The 10,975-nt window shown below is 34.6% G+C and overlaps 1 pseudogene; it reads left to right on the forward strand.

The window, feature by feature from the left end:
* The first annotated feature begins 4,894 nt into the window (after positions 1-4,894).
* LOC120167038 lies at positions 4,895-6,651 on the forward strand (annotated as a pseudogene).
* Positions 6,652-10,975: the final 4,324 nt, after the last annotated feature.

Here is a 10,975-nt window from a genome sequence, read left to right on the forward strand (position 1 = left end):
CGACCTTAATTATTTCAGACAGAGACCCCATATTCATTTCTTGATTTTGGGAAGCTCTTAATGATTCTCTAGGCACCAAGCTCTATTTTAGCATTGTGTTTCACCCTCAGGCAGATGATCATTCAGAGCGTGTTTTTTTAGTTCTTGGGGACATGCTTAGGTGCATCGTCATTGATCTCAAGGGTAGTTAGGAGGATCACCTGACTTTGGTGGAGTTCGTGTATAATAATAATTATCAATTGAGTATCCCAGATGGCCTCGTACAAGGCTTTGTATGGGCACAAATGTAGAACTCCTCTTTTTTGGACCGAGCTTAGCGATAAAAAAAATAGTAGGACCAGAGTTGATCAGGCAAACCGAATATAAGGTCAAAATAATTCAGAATAGACTGAATGAGGCATCAGACAGGCAGAACTCGTATGAAGATTTGAAGCGAAAAGAAATTGAGTTCACTGTGGGCGACAAAGTATTTCTTATGGTGTCTCCGTGGAAGAAAGTATGTCGATTTGGACGCAAGGGAAAATTGACCCCACGTTTCATCAGTCTTTATGAAGTGCTAGAGAGGATCAAACCAATAACCTATAATTTAGTTTCACCCAGAGTTGGAGTGCATTCATAATGTGTTACATGTGTCCATGCTTCGAAGATATCGTTCAAACCCATTGCACGTCCTACCTTTAGAACAAGTAGAGTTGAGTCCCAACATGACTTATGAAGTGGAACTTATCAAAATTTTAGCTATAGAGGTAAAAGAGTTAAAGAACAATAAGATTCCCTTAGTAAATGTACTTTGGAGGAATTATGGATTCGAGGAAGCCACTTGGGAAACTGATGAAGACATACAACTTCAGTATCTGCATCTTTTTTATCCAAGTAAAATTTTGAGGACGAAATTTCTTAATAGGAGGGGAGAGTTGTAATGACCCGAAACCATAGTTAGTAGTTTGGATCAACCCAAAACCCTTAAACTAAAACAAGAGATCCAATAGAATGGTTGGTTTTATCTAATTAAGGAGCGGGCTTGAGTTGGGCCCAAGGGTTAATGGTGATTTTTGGAGTCAATGGACCAAAAGTGCAAATTTCCCCTTGAGGTTTTGAAAGATGAAAACCCCTCCCTTATATTATGATTTCATGTAAACAAACTCCCCAAATATCCTACTAAACCTTCTTCTTTTTCTTCTTCCTTTCATCAATTTCTCTTTCTCTTCCCTTCCAAAATCAATATTTCCAAGCATTTCAAAACTAGTTTAGTTAATCTTAGGTAAGAATGTTAATCCTTATCATCCTAACTTTAATCCAAGCTCTATTTCTCAAGTTTTATCCTTATAACCAAAAATGGGGTTTTGAGGGGGTTTATGAGAATCTTATGATTCTAGCCATTAGTAAGTTTCAAGTCCTAAAAAATGTTTTCAACTTCGATCTAAGAATTTAATTGAGATAATAACCCCTTTTCCTACCCTTTGTTTAGTGAAGGAGGTTAGAGAGATATCAAAAGCTAAAGATAAAGGAAAGTTAACCCTTGGTTGAGTTGGGGAGATTTCTAGTAGCCAAAGTGATGAGGTAACGCACTCACAACTTATTCATACCCTTAGTAAGTCATTAGAATTGTAAGATAGCTTAATGGTTGAGTTAAAAGCATGTTGAGCATAATTATGGTAAAAACTCATATTTTTGATGTTTAAGCATGATATAAAGCCTTATTTATGACCTCTTATGATCACATAAAAGTTTAATAACAAATGGGAATCCCAAGGTTTCAATGTGAATGAGTTTGAATACTCAAAAAAGGGCATTCACGAGTCTGAGTATCGATACCGGATGAACCAATATCGATATTGTTCTTGTTTTAGGCTTAAAATACGTGAATTTTATAAGGAAAGTATCGATACCCCTTGAAGGAGTCCGATACTGGGGGTTCGGTATCGAGACTGGGGGCTTGGTATCGAGACAATATTCTAGTATCCATTTTTGGTACCGATACTCAGGGAGTATCTATACCAGTATCTACAGAGTATCGATACCCATAGTCTATTTTTCAACATCGAAATCAGTTTCAATATAGATACCTCGGATGGTATCGATACCCTAGTCTGTGAGTATCAATACTAGTCACCCATTTTCAGCTTTAATTTAACATGAGGTATCGATACCCAAGAGTGAGTATCAATACCCTCGTTCAGTCTTGGGCACAAAACCTAAAAGTTTTTAAACGGAATTAAGGGGTTCCCAAGGACTCTAATTACTCTAAAATAAGACTTCAAGTGGAACAATAACATTGTTTAATTACATTTAGAAACACGATTAATTAGGGTGACAAAAAACTAGCCTTGATTGATGCTCGGGAAAACGATCAGGACACTCGAGACCCTTAAGTAAAGATAAGTTGACAAAGTTTAGACTTAGTCCAGATATCTTTAGGTAGTGCGCAAGGTACTTTAAACTAACTAACTAGAGCGCAAGGTCCAACACTTGCAAGGAGTGGGTTAGTCGAAGGTGTTGTCCCATGCAGAGATTCCGAGCCTCATCCTCGGTAGACTAGAGGGGTGTGTGAGCTCCGAGATGCAAAAATCCCTCAATCGCAAAATGACATCTACCATAAAGTAGAGGATGAGTATACAAATATACTCATCATTTTAATGTATCAGATGACTTGAGCATTTTTATTCTTTAATGAACCCTCTTGGTATGGCTTAGTTGTTTGTGTGGCACTAGGCTAGTTAGCTCAATGTTTGGAATTTGTTTCCTTCTGCAGATTAGGTGAGGAGCAATAGTGGAACATTTTGATTAGCAGTGCTCCAAACCAGACTTCAAAGTAGAGTACGTATCGAGTTCTTTAGAGGGCATGTATATTTTGAAACCCTTTTTTTGTATATTTATAAACCATGCTTCATATTTTTCGAGTCGTCATTATTTTTAAATGATGGTATGTATATTTTGATTTATTATTTTGGGAGCTATTGATTGTAAACGGCTTTATATAAATGTCATTTTATTTTATGATGAATATTTCCAGTAAAGAAAACTTTTAGTAAGCCACTCCGGTGGTTCCATGTGGAACTTTGATCGGTTAACTGTGTGTCGCACTGGTTTAGGGTGTTACACATTTCATATTACTGATGTGGTATTTTCCCGTGTCCAATTATTGATGTGGCAGAGCAATGACTTCAAGAATTGATGAAAAGAGAGAAGGATGTTGAGGCCGATGCACGTTGCCATGCGAGTCACATTAAGAAGCAAAAGCCCGAGGGGGAAGTAAGGATTCTGCTCTTGCTGATGTGTTATTTTAATGTGAATTACTTATGGTTTTACTTTTTTAACGTAATGCTTATTCTCTTATTGATTTTTAATTTGAATTTGGAGTGCTTGTCTTTTTACTTTTTTCTTTGCATTATACCATTCATCCTTACTATAAATTGTGCCAAATCAAATATATTATCCTTAGTAAAGCGGTACACAAATGGTGACCTATCTATAAGGTATTATTTTATTAGATCCATCGACTATTAAAGTTACAAAATGGTCATCCGACTATATTATGTTGTTTGTTGAGTCACTCGACTATTAAAAGTTATAAAATGACCACTCGACTATTTATTATGTTTCATTTGTCCTTTCCGTTAAAAAATTAGTGATTTCTAAGCTAGACGTTATGATAATTGAGATATGTTTAAGATTATGAGATTAGATTTTTATCATATTACAGTCAACAGGTTAACGTTCAGCTTAGAATACCATCAATTTTTAATGAAAAAAAAACAAGTTTTGAACATAATGAATAGTCGGGTGACCATTTTGTAACTTTTAATAATCGATGGATTCAACAAAACAACACTATATAGTTGGAAAACTATTTTGTAACTTTTAATAGATGAGAAACTTAATGAAGTAATATTCCATAATCGAGAGACCATTTGTTTACTTTACTCTTATTTTTATTAATTAAGAAAGTTAATTATTAACATTTAAAACTAGTTCAGAATTGTCAGTAGTTTGCAATGTTTGAGTAATCTCACAATAGAACAAAAAGGGACAAGAGTGTCAATTTTTAACATATTTATCAAGAGTTGTGTGTCAAATAATATGTTTTTTTTAATCATCAATAATTGATCTATTAATTTATTTATTTTTATCAGATGCTACAAAGATTTATTATGGAATGACTCAATTTATTTCCATCCTTTTTAATTGATATAATAAAAAATTACCCACAACGTTTGGACAAACGATCATTTTATTATCTATCTTTTTTTTGAAGCATTTTAGTCACAACGTTTTAATTTTTGGTCAAAACATATCATGTTGAATATGAATCATTAGTTGACTAACAGTCAATACATGTTGCTACGCGACATTTTTACTTGTTCAATTAGTGATGTGACACATGTCACATCATCATTTTAGATGATATGACACATATCATATTATCATTTTAGATGATATGACACATATTACATCGTCACTTTGACTAATATGACATATAACATATCATCACTGTAGATGATGTGACAACATGTCATCACTCGAACACATGAAAAATCATATCAATAATATGAGTTATTGTTAGTCAACTGACATGTTTTATCTAAAATGATCTATTTTAACTAAATTAAAATGATGAAGACTAAAATGGTCTAAATAATAAATAACAAAGTAATCATTATACAAAATTAAAGATAATTTTATCATTTAATTTTCTCTCCACCTTTCATTTAACCGATGTCTCTAACAAAGGCCAGAGTTGGTATTTGGTAGAGTGGAACTGTGAGAAACTGAAGAGAGACTTGTGAGGAACGTTTGTCAAAGAATTTGTAAAAGAAAAAGTGAAAAATAACCCACTTTTGAACCCTTTTATATAGCAATGATGATGGCAGCTATTGGATGGTATGTAAAAGAAATGGCACCGCTGGGATTACCTCCTGGTTTTAGGTTCCATCCTACTGATGAAGAACTTGTGAATTACTATCTCAAAAGGAAAATAAATAGGCAACAAATCGAACTCGACATCATCCCCGAGGTCGACCTCTACAAATTCGAACCATGGGAATTAGCAGGTTATCTTCTAAAAATTTCATATAATATAGATTTTTTTATATTTTCTGTTGATAATCTTTTTTGTTTCTTAAGTTGTTTTCCTAAAATTTTACAAGTTCATCTCTTCTAGGATAAAATCTCGTCTCTATCCGGAACATATTTACTTAATTTCTATTGATGTTTGCCTTTGGAATTTTGCTGAAAATGTGAACCGTTTTCCTATCTGTTATTTGACAGAGAAATCATTTTTTCCGAGTAGAGATCCGGAGTGGTACTTCTTCGGACCCCGTGACCGGAAATACCCGAATGGATTTCGGACAAACAGGGCGACGAGGGCGGGATATTGGAAATCTACTGGGAAGGACAGGAGAGTTTGTTGCCAAAATCAAGCCATCGGAATGAAGAAGACGCTGGTTTACTACCGAGGCCGTGCCCCTCAAGGAATCAGAACAAATTGGGTAATGCATGAATATCGCCTCGACGATAATGAAAGCGAGGACACATGCGGAATTCAGGTACCCGGTGCATCATAACATGAACATTATTATTCACCATTGCATGAGAATATTAGTGATGAAAATCCCGGCTTTGGCATGAATATTATAAGTTACTAACTACTCTTAATTTTGAGTTTTCGTTCAAAGGTCTAAAAATGTCTGAGACGGTTCTATTCTTGATGCGAAGAGTGTTGACAATTCTCTAGTATTAAACCTAATAACAGTTCACTTTGTTGTATTTGACGTGGGCAATATATGACTCTCATGCAAAGTTGGGCCATTTAGACAAACTTTTGCTTTATCATTTCTTTAATGAGTATTTATTAAAATATTGGACATCGAATTTATTACTCAAAATAAATAATTCTATACAAAAATGGGTGAAATATTCGTTGCTTGCTCTTATTGATCTCTAAAGTTTGGAAACGTTTTTCTCTCACTTTGCCTTTTGTAAGAAGACAAAAGCATTATCCTTCGAGACCTAAATGCAATTATTCTACTATCCTTTTTTAATCTCGGGTAAATAATATTGGATTTTGTCATTGTCATCATTAATTAGTATATGTCATTATCTAGGAATGGATCGAGGAGCTGATTGGAGTAATTGTCCTTTGAAAATTTTAAATTCTCGTATAATTTAAAATTTTCTTTGTATTTTCTATTAAATATATATTTGTCTCCTAAATTTTATAAGTTTAACATAAACCTGTGAATCCGCCGTCCCATCACCACCTTAAAAGAAATTATGGTGGCTAATGGCCATTTTGTATGTTACTTTATTACAATACACAGTTATAATCCAATGGATTCGCTTTTTTATTTATGTCGGATCATGTTCATATTGGAAGGATGGTTACGCACTATGTCGAGTGTTAAAGAAAAACGGGATAATCGGGTCGGAGACGGAAGCGCAAGGGCAGTGTAGTTCATCGGCGGGGGATCAATACTGCTCGCAGGAGCCGGCCTCAGGCGCTCCTCATCTTTATGCATGGAGGAGGAGGAAGATAATGATAAAGATGATTCATGGATGCAGTTTATCACTGATGATGCATGGACTGGAGTTGAAGCTTCTAACACTTCCATTCACAATATATAAGTTAATTTAATTTAAACATTCAAATATCTTCCTGTGATGGGTGAATACATAGCATATCTTAATTGGCTAATTATGTTTCTTTGAAAGAAGATGCAAATATGACACACATATATTGTAAAATATCAGATGTTTTTCTTATGAAGGAATCAGTTTTCTGATTGGATGTAATCACTGGGGCATTATTGTTGCTATGATAATAACAAGAAATCGAAATTTGTATTCTATATCTTCGTAACTCTGTGCACTCTTTCTGACTGTTTGTAGAATTGATATTTATTGTCCATATTTTATCCAATGTTTACGACTGAGGTTAGAATTGTGGGATTCAATTTCTTTTTTCGATCGGACTCGAGATAATTAAGAAGAAATTCACTTAAAACATACGTTAAAACGATGATATGCAACAGCCAACAAGAAGTTTAATTCTCGATTTATATTTATTCTTATCATGTTTACAGTATTGCAACTATTTTTCAATATCTAGTTGATATCTTGTAGATTTATTTCCTTGTAAATTGCTTGTTTCATTTCGGCAAAGTATCATAGAAAATTGCTTTCAAATGGTTACAATGCCAAATCAATTTTGAGATAATATAAGGTCAAATATGATAAACCTATTACAAACGGGGAACAAAAACGACAGCCATCATGTTCATGTAGATTACAACTGAAAATGCATACAAAGCTTCAATCATCGTCATCAGAACTTGCGTAGCTTAAGCCTAATAATGATTTGGCAGAATTTCCATCTTATTCTGCTTTCCTGCTGTATTTGACTCCGAAACATGATGCTCATTCTTCTCGTGTTCGAACTCCTGCCCCGGGATTGTAAATTGGATCGATTTCCCCCAGGCACAGTTAGAGGGGCTTGAAAATTTCCACAACTTTTTTCAGCAAATCTTGCTGTCTGCATAACCAAGAAGACAACTGAAAGTGGTGACTGAACATATGATCACAAACCAATTCCAAAAACATAACTATAAATATTTTACAATTTCTCATGTAGCAGGAATGTGGTCTCGCAGGTTTATGGAAAGAGCGACCTGATTCCACTCTTTGGCTTGGGCTCAACTCAAAGAGGCAACGGAAAGGATGCAGGTGAGGAATCAGCTAAACTTGCAGCTTTGTGTCCAATGGTTAAGAAAAAGTGGAACCAATATAAAACGAATACCAAATAAGGGGCAAACTACTGGGTGCTAACGATAAAGCTCAACGGTAGAACTTTACACTGTTCGATATGAAACAACTCGTCTAGTAATCTAATGCAACTGAGAAAAAAAGTGGAAACAAATGCTATAATTCTGGGACTTGCAACACAGGAAGGGCGAAATTTTATTGATAACGATGTCTATGTTAAAGCAGTAATTGCGAATGGAACAAGAAACTCAAATGCCTTACTTTCAACCGGGGGACCTATAGCTCAGTTTGCAAGAAGATTAAAGCAAAGCAGAGAAACACTACACAATTGGGTTATGCATAAACCTAAAATGGGCAAGTATAAAATGTGAGGAACGCCATAACAAAACAAAATAACTTTTATTTTCTTTTACAATCATGAGGTCTCCATGAATAAAAGTTGTAGGATGAACCTACATATTTCAGTACATAATACTTGAAACAAAATCATGTTCAGCCTATGTTTATTACCAAGTGGCATATAAAATTGGAAGAAGGTAACACGGAGCAGGCAACATGCATCAATAATGACAGAAATATAATAAAAATATGACGAGAAACCAACTCTCTAAAAGCATGTGGCAGCAAACGAATTTATGATTACCAAATGTAAACATAAAAAAAGCTCAAAATCTACATGCCATGCTGAGCAAAGATCACAAAAAACTTCAAACTAGTATATCACATATATGGTTTATTTAGCTGAACATTTAAGGATATCTTAAATGCTGCAAATGCCAGTTTCTCAGTGCGGTGCAGGAGGCGTTCAGCATCCTCCTCTGCTTCCATGCTCCTTGAGATAGAGCAAATCATCACTGTCCAAAGCTGCAAAAATAATACATGATAATATGTAGATTTACCGAAAGAAAAATCTATCTCAAGACGTAGGGACAGAGAAAGAAGAGCTACCTCCTCGCCCATGTAGGTAGCCTCCACGTTCTCCGGCAACCTCTTGCATCTGCTTGTATCAAAAGCCCAATGGGAGAAGCCAAGTTCCCTGCCAGGGCATGTTATCAGAAAACTACCACAACTTCTGTATTTATAGCAAGAAATTGATGCCAGCAAGATTTAATTGCACAAGTAAATTACTAAAATTATATTTATCGCAAATAGCATCATTCCTTCTCCTAGTAGTCTTAAAACAGTTAAAAATGTGATACATGATACTAAATCTTCATTTATTTTATAAGTACTAGCATCCACCATATTCGCAACCATGTACATTCCAAACCTCATATAATATACGGGAGAACTTAGAAAAAAATTAAATACCCTTACTAGATGTATACTCATATTCAATATTCACCCAAGTTCAGATCACATAAGGTATAGTATGCAATGGCGCAACACTATTAGGGTGCGTTTGGTTCACGGAATATAAGATTACCAGCGGGAATAAAAGATTACCAGGGAATAGGATTACTGGGAATGTTATATTTTGTGTTTGGTTGGTTTAGCAGGAATGTAAGATTACCGTGTTTGGTTAAAGGAATAAAAGATTATTAGAATGTATATTTGACCAAATTGTCCTTATTATATATTTGTATAATATTACAAATTGTAAAATTTTATATATTTTCTTTAAAAAAAATTAAATTCATAATATTTATATAATTTTTTTACAAAATTAAAAATATAAAAAAGTTTAATGAAAGGGTAAAAAAAATTTAATCCCTGAATTTCATATAAAATTTTAATTATAGATTTTTTTTTGTAAATCTAAAATAATTTAAGGATAAATTTATAATTTAACCTTCGTAGAATTTTTATTATTCAATGATAGAAGAATGATATTTTTTAAAAAAAATAAAAATTTAAGGGCATTTTAGTCCAAAACGCCAGTAATGTTACAATACCTAAAGGAAGGGAGGTAATGACATTCCCGGTAATATACCCCCAAAAATCTACTATTGGTAATAAAACATTACCGGGAATGAGATTCCCGGCCAACCAAACATGGGAATGTGGGATTCCCATCCCATGGGAATCCCACAATCATTGAACCAAACACCCCCTTAGTCAAAGAAATGTAGAAACAAAATGCAAGCACACTCTAATACCTAAATCGAATTTCTAATTGAACCTTGAACTTTAAATGATACAATTGGCATTAGCAGCAACAAAACTTGAGATACTTGAAGTGATTGATGGAATTAACATTAAATAGAGCTACAAATGAAAAGACCAAGCAAAGTCGTGAAGTTAAGGTGATGCTTGTTTCACACACTTATGGGGAAAAAAGGCATTTTTTTATATAACATTTTGAAGATTTTTATTCTCTGGATGAAACTATTGAAAACTGTTATGGTTGGAGAGGAAGAGGAACGGTGAGGAGAAGGAGAGTTGGGAATCGATGAGTGAGGAGAGTATTAGGGAATGGATGCGTGAGGGTTAGGGATTAGAAATTGTAAATTGGGAATTAGAAATGTGATGGTCAGGAGAGGGTATTACCGATGAGTTGGAGCAGGCTGAGAGGACCCAAGGAACGCTGGAAAGGCCCAGACCAGATGACCTAATACCTGCTGAAGTGAGGAAATGAACAAAACCATTCTATTATGAGTCTGTTATTGTAAATGCCAACTGGCATAACTGGATTCGCAGTACTACAAGTGTAACTAAATAAATTACCTGCTTGTAGAGCATTGGATGCTTATGAAATGAATGAATGAATGAGAAATCACTTTCTGTAAATCTCTTCTTTCTTCTTCTAAAAACCCTCATTCTTGATAATTTCTTCTCCCTATTCTCAATCCATAACAAATTGGTATCAAGAGCCTCGGTTCTGGCAAGCAGTGGGCATGACAAGAAGAATCAAAAAAATGGCTAAAGCTGATTTATAGGCCTGCAAAAACAGATGGAAGAATTAACAGTGTTAGTGAAACAAGGACAGGACGAAACTAATCCACCTAAATGGTGGGAAACACAAGAAAACAAAATCACTGCATTGGAGTCAAGGATGGCTGCTAATCAAGGCTATGTTGAAGAGCTGTTAAAGATTCTAACATGTAGAACGTGAGCAAGAACATTCTGTTGGGGAACATGTACAAACTTCTAATGCTTCTAAAATGGAGCAAAAAGTCATGTTTTGGTAACTGTGGTGAAGGACAGATCTAGATTTACTTATAAAACAGATGAACCTGGGATATTAAAAACTAAACCTGATGATTGTTTAGCC

The sequence above is a fragment of the Hibiscus syriacus genome, unplaced genomic scaffold, assembly GCF_006381635.1.
Source record: "Hibiscus syriacus cultivar Baekdansim isolate YM2019G1 unplaced genomic scaffold, ASM638163v2 tig00111659_pilon, whole genome shotgun sequence".
Classification (NCBI taxonomy): Eukaryota; Viridiplantae; Streptophyta; class Magnoliopsida; order Malvales; family Malvaceae; genus Hibiscus; species Hibiscus syriacus.